The 18,815-nt window shown below is 44.9% G+C and overlaps 2 long non-coding RNA genes across 2 annotated transcripts; both read left to right on the plus strand.

Annotated features, from left to right (window-relative positions):
• The first annotated feature begins 143 nt into the window (after positions 1-143).
• On the plus strand, positions 144-2,351 carry LOC309520803. Its single transcript, XR_014214437.1, has 2 exons — positions 144-189; positions 1,747-2,351. It is a non-coding gene; the product is annotated as an uncharacterized lncRNA (long non-coding RNA).
• Positions 2,352-7,621: 5,270 nt separating this feature from the next.
• On the plus strand, positions 7,622-9,850 carry LOC309521236. Its single transcript, XR_014214593.1, has 2 exons — positions 7,622-7,757; positions 9,310-9,850. It is a non-coding gene; the product is annotated as an uncharacterized lncRNA (long non-coding RNA).
• The last annotated feature ends 8,965 nt before the right edge of the window (positions 9,851-18,815 follow it).

Raw genomic sequence — 18,815 nt, forward strand, 5'->3', positions numbered from 1 at the left:
ATAATGGCACATTGTCCCGGCAGGGATGGATTCTTTGATGGCTAATGAAGAGTTTACCATTTTTGCCATGATGCCTCACTTCCTCTGGAAAAACAACAGAGATGTATAAAAGGCCCACCACCTGAGACTTCTCCATTCAATCACTGGGTTTCTGAACCTCTTACACCTCTCCATCTACTACTGAACAAAGTAAGTTGAAGTACTTTATATCTGGGATATTTTTTTTCTGGTGTTGGACCTATTCTGAGTAGACCTATTGAAATTAATGGATGTGGCTAACTCTTTTGGTTGGATATGTCCTTTTAGCCGAACTGACCTGCATATGATTCTATTTATATTCACCTGTAATTTATGACCTTACTTTGCAAATTCCCTGCCTATTGACCCTGTACCCTCTCCAGCACCTGCTTAAACCATTTTTGTTCTGTCAAGGCTATTCAGACATGTAGATTTTGACCTGCTTCAGTCCTTTTTTTACTGTTAATTTCAATTATGTTTAAATGTGTTTAATTATTTTTAACCATTTTTACTGATAATTTTAATTTTTCTAGTAAACAGCTTAGAGGTTTCATTACCACCAAGCAGGATAGAAATCTTGCTAACTAAATAAGCAACTTACAAGTCAGATCAGCAGGGCTGGTCTCATCTCACTTCATATTAACATCTGAATATAATGCCCTACCGTAGATGCCTTCATTATCTCAAATGAGATGGTCTCTAACTGGAGGGGTAGGTGGGCTTTGGGAGTTGTCTTCTGCTTAGGTAATCTACTCAATGAAGATTCTTGCTATCGTCCCTTGCTATCGTCCCTCTTGCTATCTTTCATGGGCTTTTATTCTTTCTAAGTTTTGAGTTACTGGCTGCTGCTTTTAGTATCGCAGTCTTGGGGTTTGCCATTTTGTTCCGTTTGTGTGGTGGATAGCAAGGTGGACTGAAGAAGCATTTTAGAAATGTTTTAACAACCATGACTATGAACAGTGTCAAGGACCGTGCAAGATTCTCTGAAAACCTTACACAGGTTGAGAATAGGTCTACTATTTGTCATAATCCTGAGCAGTGCTGGATTTACATATAAGCTTAACAATCTATAGGTTGGGGCTCCACTCTCTTGGGGGTCCCCCAAAAAATTAAAGGGAAAAAACCCTGGATGTACATTTCCAAAATATAAGATAAAAAACAAATAAAATAAAACCTACACACAGCAAAAGTGTTTGTGTTGTGTAGGCTCCTATTTGTTATGTGCAAATGGCTTTGATACCTATCAAGTCCATAAATTACCATATAGCATATATTCAACACAAAAAACAGTGACAATTTGTTGTTGAGAAAGGAGAGCTGGACATATTAAGGTCCCCATTACCTTCAGTAGCTTAGGGCCTCATCCAACCTAAATCTGGTTCTGACCCTGAGTTCCCATTAAAACTTTTCTGGAGCTCCAGTCAGTGCCAAGTGGCTGGGTCTAGGAGCCATTTTGATTTCCAACAATGCTTTGGAGCAGCACTACATCAGGAGTGTTTGGGGAACTTAAAAACGATGTGTCTCATTGGAACACTGCTGCCCATTGTCAGGTATGTCTGCCAAACCCCACCAATGGCACTAATGCCCCCATCCGGTACCTTAAACCTGGAATAAGCTCTACACAAGTCAGCAAGTGGCAGTTCTCAATGGTTAGTCCACTAAATTGTGAACATCATTTCTCCTCTATATCACACACACTAAATGTAATGCATATTTCATCTGTTTCAGCCTACCTTCCACTCACAATGATGGGTTGCTGTGGCTGTGGCTCCAGTTCAAATGGTGGACCCAACATCATCTGCATCCCCTGTTGTGGCGGTTGTGGCTGTGGTTGCGGTTGCGGCTGCTGCCACCCCTGCTGCCACCCCTGCTGCTGCTCCCAGTGCTGCGGTTCTGGAGGGTGCCGCATCATCTACATCAAGAATAACAGCTCTTCTTCCGGCTGTAGTTGCTGTGGCTGATACTTCGGATGTCCCACTCAGCCTGAAATAACAACACGATCTGTCCAACATCCAGAACAATATCCACACCATCAACCTCCTTTTGAAGACCTGTTGGGTCACCTCCACCTCTTCTCTTTGCCAAGTGGGAAACCCTAAAGCTTTTGCACCTGCCACTTATAATAAGCTGCAAATTTGCTTCCCTTCCCTTTAATCTCTTCAGAAGAGGTCCTCCAAGAAGACCTAAGAAGCAAAAGAAGCATGACTACTGCACAGAATTAAATGGGTAGGGTTTGACCACAATATTCCCCCCATTTGCTGGGCTGCGGAACTGCCTTCTGCTTTCAGCTCTTGCATCAATGAAAAAAAAATAAAATATATTCTATAATATAATGATTGTCTCTGAAGTTTCTTGAAAATTAGGTACCGTGGTATCTCGGGTTAAGAACTTAATTCATTCCAGAGGTCCATTCTTAACCTGAAACTGTTCTTAATCTGAAGCACCACTTTAGCTAATGGGGCCTCCCGCTGCTGCCGTGCCGCCGGAGCACAATTTCTGTTCTCATCCTGAAGCAAAGTTCTTAACCTGAGGTACTATTTCTGGGTTAGCGGAGAGTGTAACCTGAAGCACCTGTAACCTGAAGCGTATGTAACCCCAGGTACCACTGTATTGTATGTTATAAGGTTGTCTAGCAACTCCAATGGTTTATCTAATACCATCTCTAAGGCATCTAAGCCAGGAGTCATCATTGATTTTCCTACCAGCCAATTCTACACTGATTTATGATAAGAAGCAGTGATGCTTCTGAATACCAGTTGCTAGAAACCACAGAAAGGGAGAGTGCTTCTGTGCTCAGTTTCTGTTTTCCGGTTTCCTATAGGCATATGTTTGGCCTCTATGAAAAGAATATGCTGGACTAGCCTGACTCTTCTCATGTTCTTCTCATGTTTGGATTACATCCTGTATGCAGATTGGGGAAATGTTTCCTTTCATCTGCCCAGAATCTATTTGCGTGTGGAGGTCCCCAAGCTACCCCTCAAAATAATTCACAAATCACACATATTTTTTGTTTGAGGTTTTTGGCTTAATTTTGGCCACAACTTTATTAAAATACATACAAAATACAAAATATCTTTAAAAATACAAAATATATCTGAGTGGTTGCTTAGGCATTGGTTATGACTATCTGTCCCCCCACCTGGGACAGAACTGACTTTCCTAACTCCCTCGGAAGCCAGTGTAGGGAAAACAATATTGGGGATCAGTTGAGCTGAGTGACAGTCCCTCACCGCTCACCCAACCTGCTCCCCAAGGCTTGCCAGCCCTGGTCCCATTTCAGGGATTGGACGAAATCGTGGCAAGCCCCAGGATTCCTTTAACAGAATTCCCTTCCACACCACCATTGGAGGGGCAGGCCCAGCCTATCCTTACCCCTCCTCCACCAACTTTTATAACCAATGCCTAACCGCAACCTTACAAGTTGTGACAAATTGCTAGGTAGTAGGCAAAAACCAAATGGCACCAGCCAATCAGCCAAATGGACAAAATTCCTACTAGGCCCCTGCCCCAACGGCAGATGACCCCATGACAGGCATAGCAAGGTCAACCGGAACTCAGGGCGCACAGGCGGGTGATCCGATGCACTCAGCGAAAGAGAAAGGAAAAGCTGAGTGCCCCAATATGTAAAGCCTTTGGTCCCACCCACCCAAATTGCAACATGCAATTTGTCCCAGCAACCCAGCCTTCCAATCGTTGCCCCAGGCCAGCACAATTTTACCTGCCTAGCAACAGAGGGTTGACTTGGCAGACCCCACCGCAACACGTGCTCTCATTTCAGGGAGAACACGCTTTGCCATGAATCTCAGTTGGCCTACTAATATCTTCTATAGTGCTGAGAGATCATTACTAGCACAAATGGTTTGGAAATATGAGACAGGGGGCTGATATACACACACAGAACCTGACAGCGACAAAGCTTCACACCCCACATGTTAGTCCAGAAATGCTATTGTTTAGTTTGCGGAACACTCTGTACTCATCTCTTGAAAAGTGGAACATATTTGGGTTCTTTCTATTTTCTGGAAGTGAACAGGACTGGGATGAAGAAATTTAGGAAATGTTTCCTTTGAGCTTCCAGTTCAAGCATAGGCAACCTTGGCCCTCCAGATGTTTTGGGACTACAACTACCATGATCCCTAGCTAACAGGACCAGTGGTCAGGGATGATGGGAACTGTAGTCCCAAAACATCTGGAGGGACGAGGTTGCCTATGCCTGTTTCAGCTCATTGCTGTTTTTCAATTCCTCAAATTAAAGGCACGTTTCTCGGTCATTTAATATTTGCATAGGAAAAAGTCCTGCTAAATCAAGTCAAAGGTCCATTATAGTCCTGCATCTGTGGCCAAGATGTTCTTGGGTAGTCAAAATATAGATCCTAAAAGCAGCAGCTCCCAACCCCTACATATGATTCCCAGAACTAGTATTCAGAGGCATACTGCCTCTTTCCCCCACAAAGATTTTTTTTAAAGTTTCCACAATACAATAAAATAGCATCTAGAAGAAATAGAATCAAAACAGAGCATTTGACTGCAGTATTCTGTTATCTCAATGCATGTCTGTGGAAAAACACTGTCGGGCCAGAGCCAATAATACCCTCACAGGTGCCTTCCCCTGTACCTCAGTGTTTAGCAGTGCATAATGTGCTATTTCATAGCAAGTGGGAGACTGTGAAATGCAAGACCTCAAGCCAGGGTGTTGGCCTCCTAAGAATCTGAAGTCTCCACTAGAGGGCAGAGCCTAGAGGAGGTTGTCTCTAGGCAGAGGCTTGACAGAACTCAGACTGCTCTCTGAATCTGTTGGAGCAACTTACTCACTTGGAGCTGCCTGGCATCCAAGGAAGCTGCTTGTTGGAAGATTCAGGGCAGATAAAGGAAAGCACATCTTCATGCACTGCGTAGTTAAACTATGGGACTCACTCCTGCAAGAGGCGGTGATCACCATTGTGATAGGAAATTTGAGGTCTTAGATATATGTTAAATGTTCATAAGTGAACCATTTTGATTCCCAAACTGTCCCAAGCTGACCAAATGTTTTCTCTGCAAGGTCAATGGAAAATGGAAAAGCCTCCCCATTGTCTTTTCCTTCACAAATCCTGTCTTAAGGGTATATTGTGTTTGAATAGGGTGTGAGCCTGTGACCTGGCCCAGGAACTAAGTATTTATCATTACAAAAGACTGGCCAGGCTACCCAGGCAATCCTGCCAGACAGGAGATAAAAAATGACAGGGGAAAAACAACATTCAAATTTCTGTTTTAAGACCACCTTTTCTGTGATGTATGTATGATGTTTCTGGGGGTGGTCTTGATGTACAGGGTAGCAATTTCAAAAGTCTTTATAAGGCCTTGCACACCATTTTTCTGGGTTCCTCTTCCTCTCCTGCGGGTGAGGGGAGCACCCTGTTGCAACAGATCAATAAAGTTCAAGCTTACTAGCTGCTTTGCTTCTCAATATTCTCTGGTTGGCCTCTGTTATTCTCTCCTACCAACAGGGAACTATGTAAGGACTCCATATGGGCTCTTGGATACCCCATAAGGGAAAAGGGTAATTTTTATTTACAACACCACCAACTTGGGTAGCTTTAAAAGAGAAATGGAGGGGGGAATCATGGAGGATAAAGCTATCAATGGATACTGGACACAATGGCTATACTCTGCCTTCATAGTTGGAGGTAGTAATGTCTTTGAATATGAGTTGGTACAAGCCACAGGAAGGCACAGGGCTCTTGTGCTTGAGTCCAGATTGAGGGTTCCTGTTCTGTACTGAGCTGAATCCTAGAACAATAGGATCCAGAATGCAGCAGTCTGGTTGGTCCGCAGGAGCCACCCAATCCAGCTCCAGGTGGAAGTGAATCAGCAGGAGCAGCCAATCAGGCTTCTGGAGGAGGTGAATCCACAACCTGATTGGCCTACAGGAGCAGCCCGGAATTAGCCAATGACACTGGGCCCATTGTGTAAATAATGTATATATAGCTAGATGTTTTGGGGAAAATTTCATTCATTGCTACTATGAGCTGAATAAAGAGCATGAAATTCACACTCGACTCCGAGTATATTTCAGTTCCCCATAAGGATCTGGCTGAACACTGAGAAACAGGATTCTAGTCTAGATGGGTCATTGGCTTGATCCAGCAGGGCTCTTCATATATGTTCCTGGGACATCTGACCTGCCTGGTTTCCTTGATCTACAATAAAGAATTAAAGTATGCACATTTTCCTCCATTTCAGCCTCTGTGTATTCCTTAAAGACATCGAAAGAGTAGATGGACTGTTCCCATGCTTCCAACATTAGTTTGCTCTCTGACCATGTTCCTGATATTTAAGTGTTTAGTTAGTCATATGAGAGGGACTCAGTGTGCATAGTACATAGGCAGTGCTTTTTTTCTTCCTAAAAAAATTGTTTAGGCAGTACTCTCATTTTGACTCCAAAAAATCACTATTATATACAGTGGTACCTTGGGTTAAGAACTTAATTTGTTCTGGAGGTCTGTTCTTAACCTGAAATTGTTCTTAACCTGAAACACCACTTTAGCTAATGGGGCCTCCTGCTGCCACTGCGCCACCACCGTGCAATTTCTGTTCTCATCCTGAAGCAAAGTTCTTAACCCAAAGTACTATTTCTGAGTTAGTGGGTTAGTGGAGTCTGTAACCTGAAGCGTCTGTAAACTGAAACATCTGTAACCCAAGGTACCACTGTAGTTCAAATCGGGGAAAATAAAAACAGTAAGTGGACAAAAGTACAAAGACTCACAAGATGTTTAGGGGTATGCGTACCCCTGCATCTCCCCCCCCAAAAAAGCACTGTACATAGGGACTTGTGTAGAGGAACCTACCTTTTATCAAATGCTATTCAGACCTTTGTAAATTAAAACTGGCATCTTGGAAACATACCAACAGCCGGTGCACTTGGCAAAACAGGAATAGCATTTATTTATTTTAAAATAAAACATGGGCATATTTACTTATGATAGGTTATTTAAGCCTTGTTCAGCTAATACAGATAATCAGATTAAAACAGGGTGGGACTGCTTTATACTCTTCTCTCAGAGGAAAACTGGAACGCTCTCCTATACTTGCAGTGCTCCAAATCCTCAGTGCCCATGCATGCACATATATTTATATGTACATGAGCACTTGTCTAAAGTCAAGAAATATCAATTTCCATCCCAGAGGCTTAACTTGATGGATAGCAACCACAAAGGCCATATCCTATTCTGGATAACACCCCACTCCTAAACAGGGAATACACCATAACTCAGTGGTAGAACATCTGTTTTACAGGTAGAACATATCAGATCCCCTGCCTTATACCATGAAGATACACCACCAGTCGGTGCAGATAGTATTGAGCTATGTAGACCATTCCTCTCTTGCTCAAGAAAGCATCTTTATGCCATATGTTTGTTTTATCACTGCCAGCTTGATGTCATGCTATCATTCCTTTGTCATACTCCTATAAGTGCTCTCAGCTCTGATTTCAAAATAACCAGGGCACCAAGCCAATGGAGCATTAATCACTCATAATTAATAAATGCCTAGTCGATGAGAGATATGGATTAAGCAGGGGAATACCAATTGGAATGGAGGAATACAGAAGGATCTCAGCACTACGTCAGGAATCAGCTGGTGTTTAGAGATGCCTCACTTCCCCTGGGATGGGTCGGTGGCACTGTATAAAATAGGAGAGGGTTCTTCACTCCTTCACTGGAACTTGTTCTTCTAAGGAACTACCGCTGCTGAACAAGGTACAGTAAGGTGTTTATTATTATTCATGCAAGATGTGGCAGGGTATGAGAGAATTTGGATATTTGCACCCCCCTCCAAATTCAGCAATTATTCTGTGTTGGGATGGGCAGAATTTCAAACTATCCATTAGAGATAGGAATGGAGACACCCTTCTAAAACAACATTGGATCCATGTTCTTCCATATACTTGCTCCTTGGTGACCCATCCCAAAGAATCTGACAGAAAAAAGACAGAATTGTTTTATTGATTCTTTACGTTTATATCCTATCTTTCCCCCAGGGATCTCAAGGGAGTGTAGATGGTTCACACAAGACGTCTGTAGAGATTTAGGCTGAAAGAGAGTGATAGGCCAAGGGACTGACCCCCTACCCAGTGAACTTCATGATGACCAAGTGGGAATTTGAACCATGGTTTCCTGGGTCCTAGTCCAACACTTTAACCACTAAGCTACAATGGCTGTAGATGTTGTCTTCAATGCCAGACCAGTGTAGCAAATATGGAGTGGGAGGACAATAGCAGCAGGTGTTGAATAGGTTCGAGGTGTTCATCAATGTATTATCTTTGCCAAGTCTTAAGGTGGGGAGGTACTCTAGATGTGTCCAAGTTTTCTCAGTCTTTGGGAAGGAGTGGATTGTCTACCGACTGGCAGAAGCTTGCCTAGATCTCAAGCAGAGGTTTCTCCCAGTTCAAACTGAAGATGTCAGGAATTGAAACTGGGACCTTTTGCATGCAAAACAGATGCGGTGCCATTGAACTATGGTTCTCCAAGACATAGAACTGGTGACTGAGGGGTGTTGAAGAATCATTCAGAGACTGGTGGACCACACAGAGCACTAACAGGATCCTGATGAGTCTAATTCCAGTCTATATATCAAGTCTATGTGTAGCCCATCCCAGTAGTGATGTATGGAAGTGAGAGCTGGACCATAAAGAAGGCTGATCGCCGAAGAATTGATGCTTTTGAATTATGGTGCTGGAGGAGACTCTTGAGAGTCCCATGGACTGCAAGGAGATCAAACCTATCCATTCTTAAGGAAATCAGCCCTGAGTGCTCACTGGAAGGACAGATCCTGAAGCTGAGACTCCAAGACTTTGGCCACCTCATGAGAAGAGAAGACTCCCTGGAAAAGACCCTGATGTTGGGAAAGATGGAGGGCACAAGGAGAAGGGGACAACAGAGGGCGAGATGGTTGGATAGTGTTCTCAAAGCTACCAGCATGAGTTTGACTAAACTGCGGGAGGCAGTGGAAGACAGAAGTGCCTGGCGTGCTCTGGTCCATGGGGTCACAAAGAGTCAGACATGACTAAATGACTAAACAACAACAACATGTGCAGCCCATCACCCTGATTGTGTGGCCCCTAGGTTCATGATGCAAACCTCACTATTTTTTGCAATCCCAGTCAAGCAGCAAAGACTAACATCTCATGAGCTCATGGTGGGTCATGATAGGAGACCTACTGGTGGCCATTATAGAAGCCTGATCTAAACGATATGTTTTGAAAAGTGTTGTATGGTTCCTCCTCCAACCATCTCTGTGTCTCCTTTACAGGTTTACCCTTCTACTCTTTAAAAATGAGTTGCTGCTGTTGTGGACGTCGTGGCTGCTGCTGTTGCAACCAACGTAGGCCAAGAGTGGTCTACTATGTCAGGAGGCAGGTCCCCATTTCATCCAGCTGTTGTGGCCGCCGATATTCTTACGTCCCTTCACGAATTTGCTGCTCTCGTGGATCTCAGCTCCCCATCCAGCAGTGCTGCCCACCAGGGAAGAGATGCTAAAAAAATCTCTGCCGGCATTGAGAAACGCTGGAAGTCTCCATCTCAACAGCCGGGTGGAGAAGAGCATCATGGAGAACCCCGATTTGAAAACCTGTTTGTTCACCTCTTGCAATCGCATGTTGCTGAGTTAAATGCTTGAAACCTTTCTCATCACTATGATCACCTCCTCTGCTCAACTGAACAATTTCCATTTGCTTTATTCCTTGGAACGAATTCCTGAATTAGTTTCTAACAATTGGATGAGAGGTGATACTGTGCTTTTGAGCCACATGGTGTGCAAAGCAAACATTAAAAAAAATTGTGAAATTAAATAAGTTCTCATTGTCTTAATACTTCACCCCCACATCAACACCTCTTGTCTGCAAACTACATCTCAGGCCCTGTCAGGTTTAACAATCCAGACAATCCAGGAGTTTCCAGGGACAATCCTGGATTTACAGAAGCCATCCAAGTTTCTGATTTGATCCTGGAATGTCCCACTTTTCCTTTGGATGTCCCTATTTTCTTTGGGGAAATGTTGGAGGGTATGGAGTTATGCAACCCCTGAACCAAGGAGATAAGTAACTATGCAGCCTTTATAAGACATCTGAAAGCAACCCCGTATAGGAAAGTTTTTAATGTTTAATGTTTTCTTATGTTTTCACATATGTTGGAAACTACCTAGTCAAGTGGGTAATGTATTACTATTACTATTACTATTACTATTACTATTACTATTACTATTACTATTACTATTACTATGGGTGTCCCTATTTTCATTGGAAAAATGTTGGAGGGCATGAACAATCAATCCCTTTCAACAGGGAATTCTGGGGATTGTAGCTCTGTGAGGGGAATGCTCAGCATCCTTAACAAACTACAGTTCACGGGTGTCAGATAGGCCAGACTTCAAGGGAATACGAACTCCCTCCCTCATGACTGGATGCCAGAAACAGGAATCAAGAGATCTTACCAATGTATTTATTTAAGAATCACAGAGACATGGAAAGTTCAACCACTCAAAAGATGGTGTTGCTCCAACTGGGCTGCTCCCCACTCCCTTCCTAGCAACAGCACTTCTCCTTACGGTGGCCACCAGGTGTTAATCATCTCTGACTACTGGTCCTGTTAGCTAGGGATGATGGGAGTTGTAGTCCCAAAACATCTGAAGGGCTGAGTTTGCCTATGCCTGGGTTATAGTTTCAAATTGTGAAATATTGCTTTGGATGTATAGTGCAGATGGGACCTAAGAGTCACCTGCCAGGTCTTTCAGCTTCTATATGTAAACTTGGGGTTGGTGGATACCATTTTGTCCATCACAAGGCACAGAGGTAAACAATGGTGCGTGCTCCCATATGAGTGACGGCCACCAAAATGGATGGCTTTAAAAGAGGATTAGAAAGATTCATGGAGGATAAGGCTATCTCCATGGTCGAAGGCAGCAATGCTTATGAATACCAGAGAGTGCTCCTGTGCTTGATTCCTTGTGGGCTCCATTTTGAGGCATCTGGGTGGCCATTTTGAGAGGAAGATTCCCCCAAAGGAAGGAAGAACTGTAGCTTAGTGGAAGAACAGTTCTTTTGCATTCAGAAGGACACAGGTTCAGTCCCCAGAGAGCGGCTGCCAGTCAGTGTGCATCTTATAATGAAATGCCTCCATACAAAATGGCTTGAGAATTGGAATTGTGACAGTATTTTCTTCTTCTTAAATAATTGAAGGATGGAGGGATATTGAGGCAGATTTGAACCAGTAATCATTCGAATCTACTTTTCCTCAGCCCACCCAGTAAACCATCAGCCTTCCACCAAACTGGGCAGTGGGAGAGCATGTGTGTGTGTGTGTGTGTGTGAGAGAGAGAGAGAGAGAGAGAGAGAGAGAGTTTTCACCAAAAAAATAAAAAATAAAAACAAAAAAAGCAAACCAAAAATTCTGCACAGAAATTCATAGGGAAAATAATTGCCCCATCTTTGAAGGGGAATTTATGTGAGGTTCAGAGTGTTTTCATGAGGTAATTTTGAGGGGAAGATCTGGGAAAGAATAAGAACAAACGCTTGGGCTAAGAAATTGCCAATAAGGGATTGGTGCATTAGATTTCCGCTGAGGGAAAAGAGAAGTGCAGTTTACCTCATCAGGCTCCTTGCAGTCAAGTGGCTTCTAGAACTGGAGGGGAAGGAACGTAAGGGCAAAGATGCCTCCTTGCATCCCTAGCTGTGCATGCAGAAAATCTCAATGAATAAAAAAGGCAGACCCAGAAGTATGGTACCTTTCATGATTTCTTAATTTTTATTATTTTCTGCACATGTAGTTGGAGAAAGCATGCATTATAGCTGAGGACCCTGGAACACCAAGAGGAAACTCAAAACACCATCTATGCTACATACAATAGGCTTGGTTACATGCAACAGGCTCCTTTGCTGATGAGAAGGCTGTTGAAGGAATAATAGGAAACACAGAAGAAGGAGATTCGAAGTAGTGACTGAAGGAGCCTGGTGAGAAGCTTCAGGCAATTCATCCTTTGTAATCAAGTAGCCCAGCAGCCTTAACGACCAATGCTGTTGGTCGCTATTCCGGTTGTTGCATCGACTGCTTCTGGACTTCGTTTGACTCTGGACGGTCCTTTAGCACTTCTTGGTGCCACAACATTTAGTGGCACAGCAGGGGGCACAGCATGTCTGGCTGCAGCAGGGAGAGCAGCAAGATTTGCAACTGCTGCATGGGGAGCAACAGGACTGACCACAACAGGACTGGCCACAGCAAGGGGAGCAGCAAGACTGGCCACAGCAGGACTGGCCACAGCAGGGGGAGCAGCAAGACTGGCCACAGCAGGACTGGCCACAGCAAGGGGAGCAGCAGGACTGGCCACAGCAGGACTGGCCACAGCAGGGGGAGCAGCAGGACTGGCCACAGCAGGACTGGCCACAGCAGGACTGGCCACAGCAGGGGGAGCAGCAGGACTGGCCACAGCAGGACTGGCCACAGCAGGGGGAGCAGCAAGACTGGCCACAGCAGGACTGGCCACAGCAGGGGGAGCAGCAAGACTGGCCACAGCAGGGGGAGCAGCAGGACTGACCACAGCAGGACTGTCCACAGCAGGGGGAGCAGCAAGACTGGCCACAACAGGACTGGCCACAGCAGGGGGAGCAGCAAGACTGGCCACAACAGGACTGGCCACAGCAAGGGGAGCAGCAGGACTGGCCACAGCAGGGCACAGGGCAGCACAGGAGAGCTGTCCCACAGGAGGAAGAGCAGCAATCGTTACAGCCCATCTTTTGTGGAGTGAAGGCAAAGCTGAAAGAGAACCAAAAGATACATTCTCTCTCTCTCTCTCTCTCTCTCTCTCTCTCTCTCTCTCTCTCTCTCTCACCGTCCATTGTAGGGGCTGCCACCCCTGCTCACCCCACTCACCAACCCAGCTGTTAATCTCCCTTCCCTCACATTTGGCCAATTCATCCTCCGTTTACACAAAACCCCTCCCCTTAAATCTACCCCCACTACAGCCCCCTCTCACAGCTCATACCAACCCCAACCCTATTTATCTGAAGAAAGACGGGGCTTCAGAAAGTGGTTTGCCAAACTGCTCTCTGAAGCACCTCCCACTCTGCTTTAAACACTGCTGCAATGAAAAAGCAGTCTACGCCACAACATTCTGTTGTATCTAGCTTATTGTGCAAAGTAGAATATAGGAATGCAGTAGAGGGATGGAAACATAGGATGCTGTCTTATGCTGAGACAGACCATCATTCCACCAAGCTCAGTATTGTCTGCACTGATGGGTAGCATCCAGGGTTTCCTAACTGGGGTCAATTCCCAGCTCTACTTGAAGATACTGAAGACTGAACCTAGAATCTTCAACATGCAAAGCACATACTCTACCACTGAGCTTTGGTCCTTCCAGGCAGATAATGGGCTGAGTGGAGAGTTCAGAACTCACTTACACTAGATTACCGCACTGTGAAGAAAGGGCTCCAATTCTGTCAAATGTTCTTCCCACTCCCTCGCTTTTAAAATACAAAAGAATCAGTGGAACTTACCAGTTGTGGTAGACTGTGAAGTCAATGAAGTAATGTGAGTGAAGGACGGAGGGATGGGAGTCCTTTTATGCAGGTCCACAAGCCCATCCCCAAGGAAGTGAGGCAGCGTAAAAACATGCCCAGTTCTTCCTTGGCCATCCAAACGCATTGCCATCCGCTGCGCCATCATCCGGTCTGTAATCCGTCTTGGGATCTTGTTGTATTTGTGATGAACAAAGTATATTTGGGGCCTATTATTTAACTCAGCTAATAACACTGTAATTTCCCCATGTGTCTAAGAGGCACTCAAAGGATTAATGTAATAGGAAGAATATTTAGCATGGTGGACATTTCAGTCAGCTGTCTTCCCGGATCCGGTGACAACAGACTCTGATTCATGAGCCGGAAGGTCTTATCCCACTGGAGATGCATGCGCTAAATGTCACCCCCCCTCCCATTAGGAGATTCATGTGACTTTTCAGGTAAGTTATACTTATTGAGGAGGAAATATGACACCCAGCAAAGTCAAGTTGCCAATGTACATGGGGGGACAGTGACAATATTTAAATAATCCAGATCTATGGTATTGATGGATGTGGGCAGCACTGTGGTCTGAACCACAGAGCTTAGGGCTTGCCGATCAGAAGGTTGGCAGTTCAAATCCCCGTGATGGGGTGAGCTCCCGTTGCTCGGTCCCTGCTCCTGCCAACCTAGCAGTTCGAAAGCACATCAAAGTGCAAATAGATAAATAGGTACCGCTCCAGTGGGAAGGTAAATAGTGTTTCTGTACACTGCTCTGGTTCACCAGAAGTGGCTTAGTCATGCTGGCCACATGCTGTACGCCAGCTCCCTCGGCCAGCAAAGCAAGATGAGCACTGTAACCCCAGAGTCATCCGCGACAGGACCTAGCGGTCAGGGGTCCCTTTACCTTTACTAGATATATCGATGAAGGATCAGGTTGTCGATTTCTGCTAACACTGATGACTATGTTCTCCTTCCACTGTAAGCATGCCTGTGAAAGCCATTTTCTGGGGAACCTAATTGGATAAAATTGCTGTTCCATTCATATTCTGTCTTGCTTGCCAGTTTCCCCAGAGGCCTTTGGTTTACCACCATGAGAAGATGATGCTGGGCTAGGTAGTTTATGCAACTTTCCAACCGTATTTTTCACTCTATAAGACACACTTTTTTCCTCCTAAAAACTAAGGGGAAATGTGTGTGTGTCTTATGGAGCAAATGCAGGCTGCACAGCTATCCCTCTTGCTGTTCTGGCTTCAGGGATAGCCACACAAAACCTCTTCAGCGAAGCGGGAGCGTTCCTCCAGTTTCACTGAAGAGGCTTTGCACTGCTCTGCTGAACCCAGCACAGCAAGAGGGAGAGCTGTGCAGAGCTTCTTGTTGTGATGCCTGATCCACCCTCCTCCTTCCTCTTCAACAACATTTGATTCAGAATATTTTTTTTTCTTGTTTTCCTCCTCTAAAAACTAGGTGTGTTTTATGGTCGGGTGCGTCTTATAGAGTGAAAAATACGGTACTAAGAAATGTGCTTGTAGTGTGGGAATTTACTGATTACTGTTTGTCAACCTAGCATAGTACCATGAACTGAAACCTCAAAGAAAACACTTCTATTCAGCATAGACTCAGTGAAATAATTCATTCCCATGAACTTCAGTGTAGGATTAGCAGTGGATACAACCCATAATAAATAACAACATATGTTGTTAGTCTCCATTTCCCACTGGGTCCAGTTAGCATAGTCAGTGGTCAGGGATGCTGGGAATTGGTGTCCAACAGCATCTGGTGAGGGAGTCTCTAATTTGGGTGATAACAACCACAATATTCAGCCTCGTTGGTTGTTTTTGTGTGTGTGTGAGCTTCTAATTTACCCCTCAGTCTAGTTTATACTTCTAAGCACATGCTGGTTAGACCTGAGAATTGCTCTGCTATTAGTATAAGATGTTGTTAATGATATGCTATTAGCCAACCTTCTTTTAATGAAAGGTGTGAATATAGACAAAGAGAGAGGAGTGGAATGTGCTGTGCTAGAAAGACATCGCCTTTACTTAACCTGAATGTGCCACTGTTGGTGGTGTATCACTTCCTAAGGAAGGTCAAGTTGCAGCAAGAACCCTCTGTGTCAGGCGGCAGAGAAACCAACCCCCGCGGCAGGTTGCTAGGAATGGACAAGACAAGGAAAAGTCCTTACCATCTGCTTTTATCCAATATTCACAGAGAGAAGCTTGGAAATCCATCCTCTTGGAATAATAATAATAATTTATTATTTATACCCCACCCATCTGGCTGAGTTTTCCCCAGCCACTCTGGGCAGCTCCCAATCGAGTGTTAAAAACAATACAGCATTAAATATTAAAAACTTCCTTAAACAGGGCTGCCTCCAGGTGTCTTTAAAAAATAAGATAGCTGCTATCTTTTGGAATTTGCTGCCAAGGAGTGTGGTGGAGTCTCCTTCTTTGGAGGTCTTTAAGCTTGACAACCATATGTCAGGAGTGCTCTGATGGTGTTTCCTGCTTGGCAGGGGGTTGGACTCGATGGCCCTTGGGGTCTCTTCCAACTCTATGATTCTATGATTCTATGCTTATTTCCTTCACATCTGAAGAGAGGGCGTTCCACTACCGAGAAGGCCCTCTGCCTGGTTCCCTGTAACCTCACTTCTCTCAATGAGGGAACCGCCAGAAGGCCCTCGGAGCTGGGCCTCAGTGTCCGGGCTGAACGATGGGGGTGGAGACACTCCTTCAGGTATACAGGACCAAGGCCGTTTAGGGCTTTAAAGGTCAGCAATAACACTTTGAATTGTGCTCGGAAATGTACTGGGAGCCAATGCAGATCTCTCAGGACTGGTGTTATGTGGTCCTGGCAGCCACTCCCAGTCACCAGTCTAGCTGCCGCATTCTGGATTAATTGCAGTTTCCAGGTCATCTTCACAGCCCCACATAAAACTCATTGCAGTAGCCCAAGCAGGAGATAATCAGAGCATGCACCACTCTGGCGAGACAGTCCGCGGGCAGGTAGGGTCTCAGCCTGCGTACCAGGTGGAGCTGGTAGACAGCCTCCCTGGACATTGTCCTGAGGAAAACCCCACACCTCTTTTCTCCCACTTCCCCATTCATCAACAGCACCCTCCCACACTTTACGGTTGACACTTAGGGCCATCTGTCTCCAAGCTCTTTGCTCTCCTACTTTCAAGGCCCACCAGGTTCTGGGAGATGGTGGAATGCTTTCTACTGATAACGTGTCAGCCAGCTGCTGCTCCGGCTCTGCCTCCTCCTCCTCTACCATTATTTCCCAAATTCCCCCCTCATCTTCCTCTGAGCTGTGACCTCCCTCAAACCCCTGTTGTAATTCTGAAGTGTCTTCTTCTCTGGAAGGGTCAGGCTGGGGGAGAAGGTCTCCACCATTCCTCCCCTGCTCAGTCATTGACACAGAACAAAATAAAAGTTTTGATGGATCAGACTAAGGTGGGGAGGGGATCTATCTAGTTCAGCAGCTGGTGTCTCACAGTGTCCAAAGAGATGCTTTCTGGAACCCCTCCCCCCCAAAAAGGAATACAATGGTACCTAGGAACTTACTTCATTCCGGAGGTCCGTTCTTAACCTGAAACTGTTCTTAACCTGAAGCACCACTTTAGCTTATGGAGCCTCCTGCTACTGGCTGCCGCCGGAGCACAATTTCTGTTCTCATCCTGAAGCAAAGTTCTTAACCCAAGGTACTATTTCTGGGTTAGCGGAGTCTGTAACCTGAAGCATCTGTAACCTGAAGCGTATGTAAACTGAGGTACCACTGTACTCCTGAGGGGTGTTGTCTGTGAGTGTGCAAAGGAATGCCATTATCCTTTTTATTGGTGCCATGAGAAACAATTCAAATGAATAAGAGTGTATTTGCAAGCTTTTATTTAGTCCACAAACATTACCTAATTCCACTATTTATGGAAACATTGTGTTTCTGTTTAAATGTATTGAAGTCATTTGCATAATCAACTGCATTAGTTTTGGCCATAGCAGACAGAAGAACGGAATAGCAGAAGCTGAACTGCAGAAGAACGGAAACAATGACTGTGACTAACAAGGAATGTGACAGATACAGTATCTCTGCCTCCATACATCACTACATACAACCTATTATAGTAATAGTAGTAGCAGCAGTAATAATGTTTTTTAAAGCAATGGTTATATTTATTAAGAGAGAGCAAGCACATGACCATAGAAATCCAATGCCAGATGTTCTGAGCAGGCTGAGGAATCAATAAGCTTTCAGTTCTGAAATAAATTTATAGGGTTGGGATTAGGAATTGGGCCACCAGGGTATTGTAGGATTCCAACTTCCATCAGACCTTGCCAGAATGACCAGCAATAAAGGATGGTGGGAATTGTAGTCCAGAAACATCTGGAGGGGCCACACATTCCTCATCTGTGCCTAAGGTCCTGGACTGACCGAGCAACTCATGTTGTCTATCCAACCCTATGAGTGCCATTTTGGCTAGGGGGTGAGAATTGCAAGGTTAACTACAAAGAAACAGCTCTAATGAAGGGTGTGCGCACAGTCAAGGATCATACACCAGATGATGTTGTAGTGGAAGCTAATGCCGTGTTTTAATGGAGACATGAGCATTGTTGAGTAATGGCTCACTATTAGGGGGAGCAGTCGCAGAGCTGCATACGAAGGTCCACCACCTGGTAGTTATTCACTCACTCACAGGACGCCATATTTTATCCCGTTCTTACCAGATACTACATGACATCTTTTTGCAAATAGTTGAGATTGTAGTGGATCAAAGGATTATCCCAGACTGATTTTGTGATGGACCTGGAGAGTTACTGTCCTAAGAACAGGCATGTCCAAAGTCCATTTTGGGGGCGTAATCTGGCTGTGGTTGGCCCTTTGGTTGGCCCTCATGGCCCTTCACTTCATCAAATCTGGCCCTCTTTGAAAAAAGTTTGGACGCCACTGCCCAAGAAGTTCTATCAAATGTTCTTATTTTTCCAAGTGTCTCCAAAAAGGTAAAGGTAAAGGACCCCTGACAGTTAAGTCCAGTCGTAGACGACTCTGGGGTTGTGCAAATTGCTGTGCAAAAAAACTAGAATATCCTCCTAAGTATGTGTGTCATGCATGTGCCCTTCCAATGAGATATGGCCCCCTTCCCAAGATTGTATGACAGATGGAGATGTGCTCCTCAAGAACTCAGCTTCTGATCCTTACTGGCCCAGCAGCCCTTCAGCTGGAGAAGCTTGCCAAGCAGATGACTTACGCTGGATCTATGAGACAGTCCCCATTT

The sequence above is a fragment of the Podarcis vaucheri genome (genome assembly GCF_965113315.1).
Source record: "Podarcis vaucheri genome assembly, chromosome: 16".
Lineage (NCBI taxonomy): Eukaryota > Metazoa > Chordata > Lepidosauria > Squamata > Lacertidae > Podarcis > Podarcis vaucheri.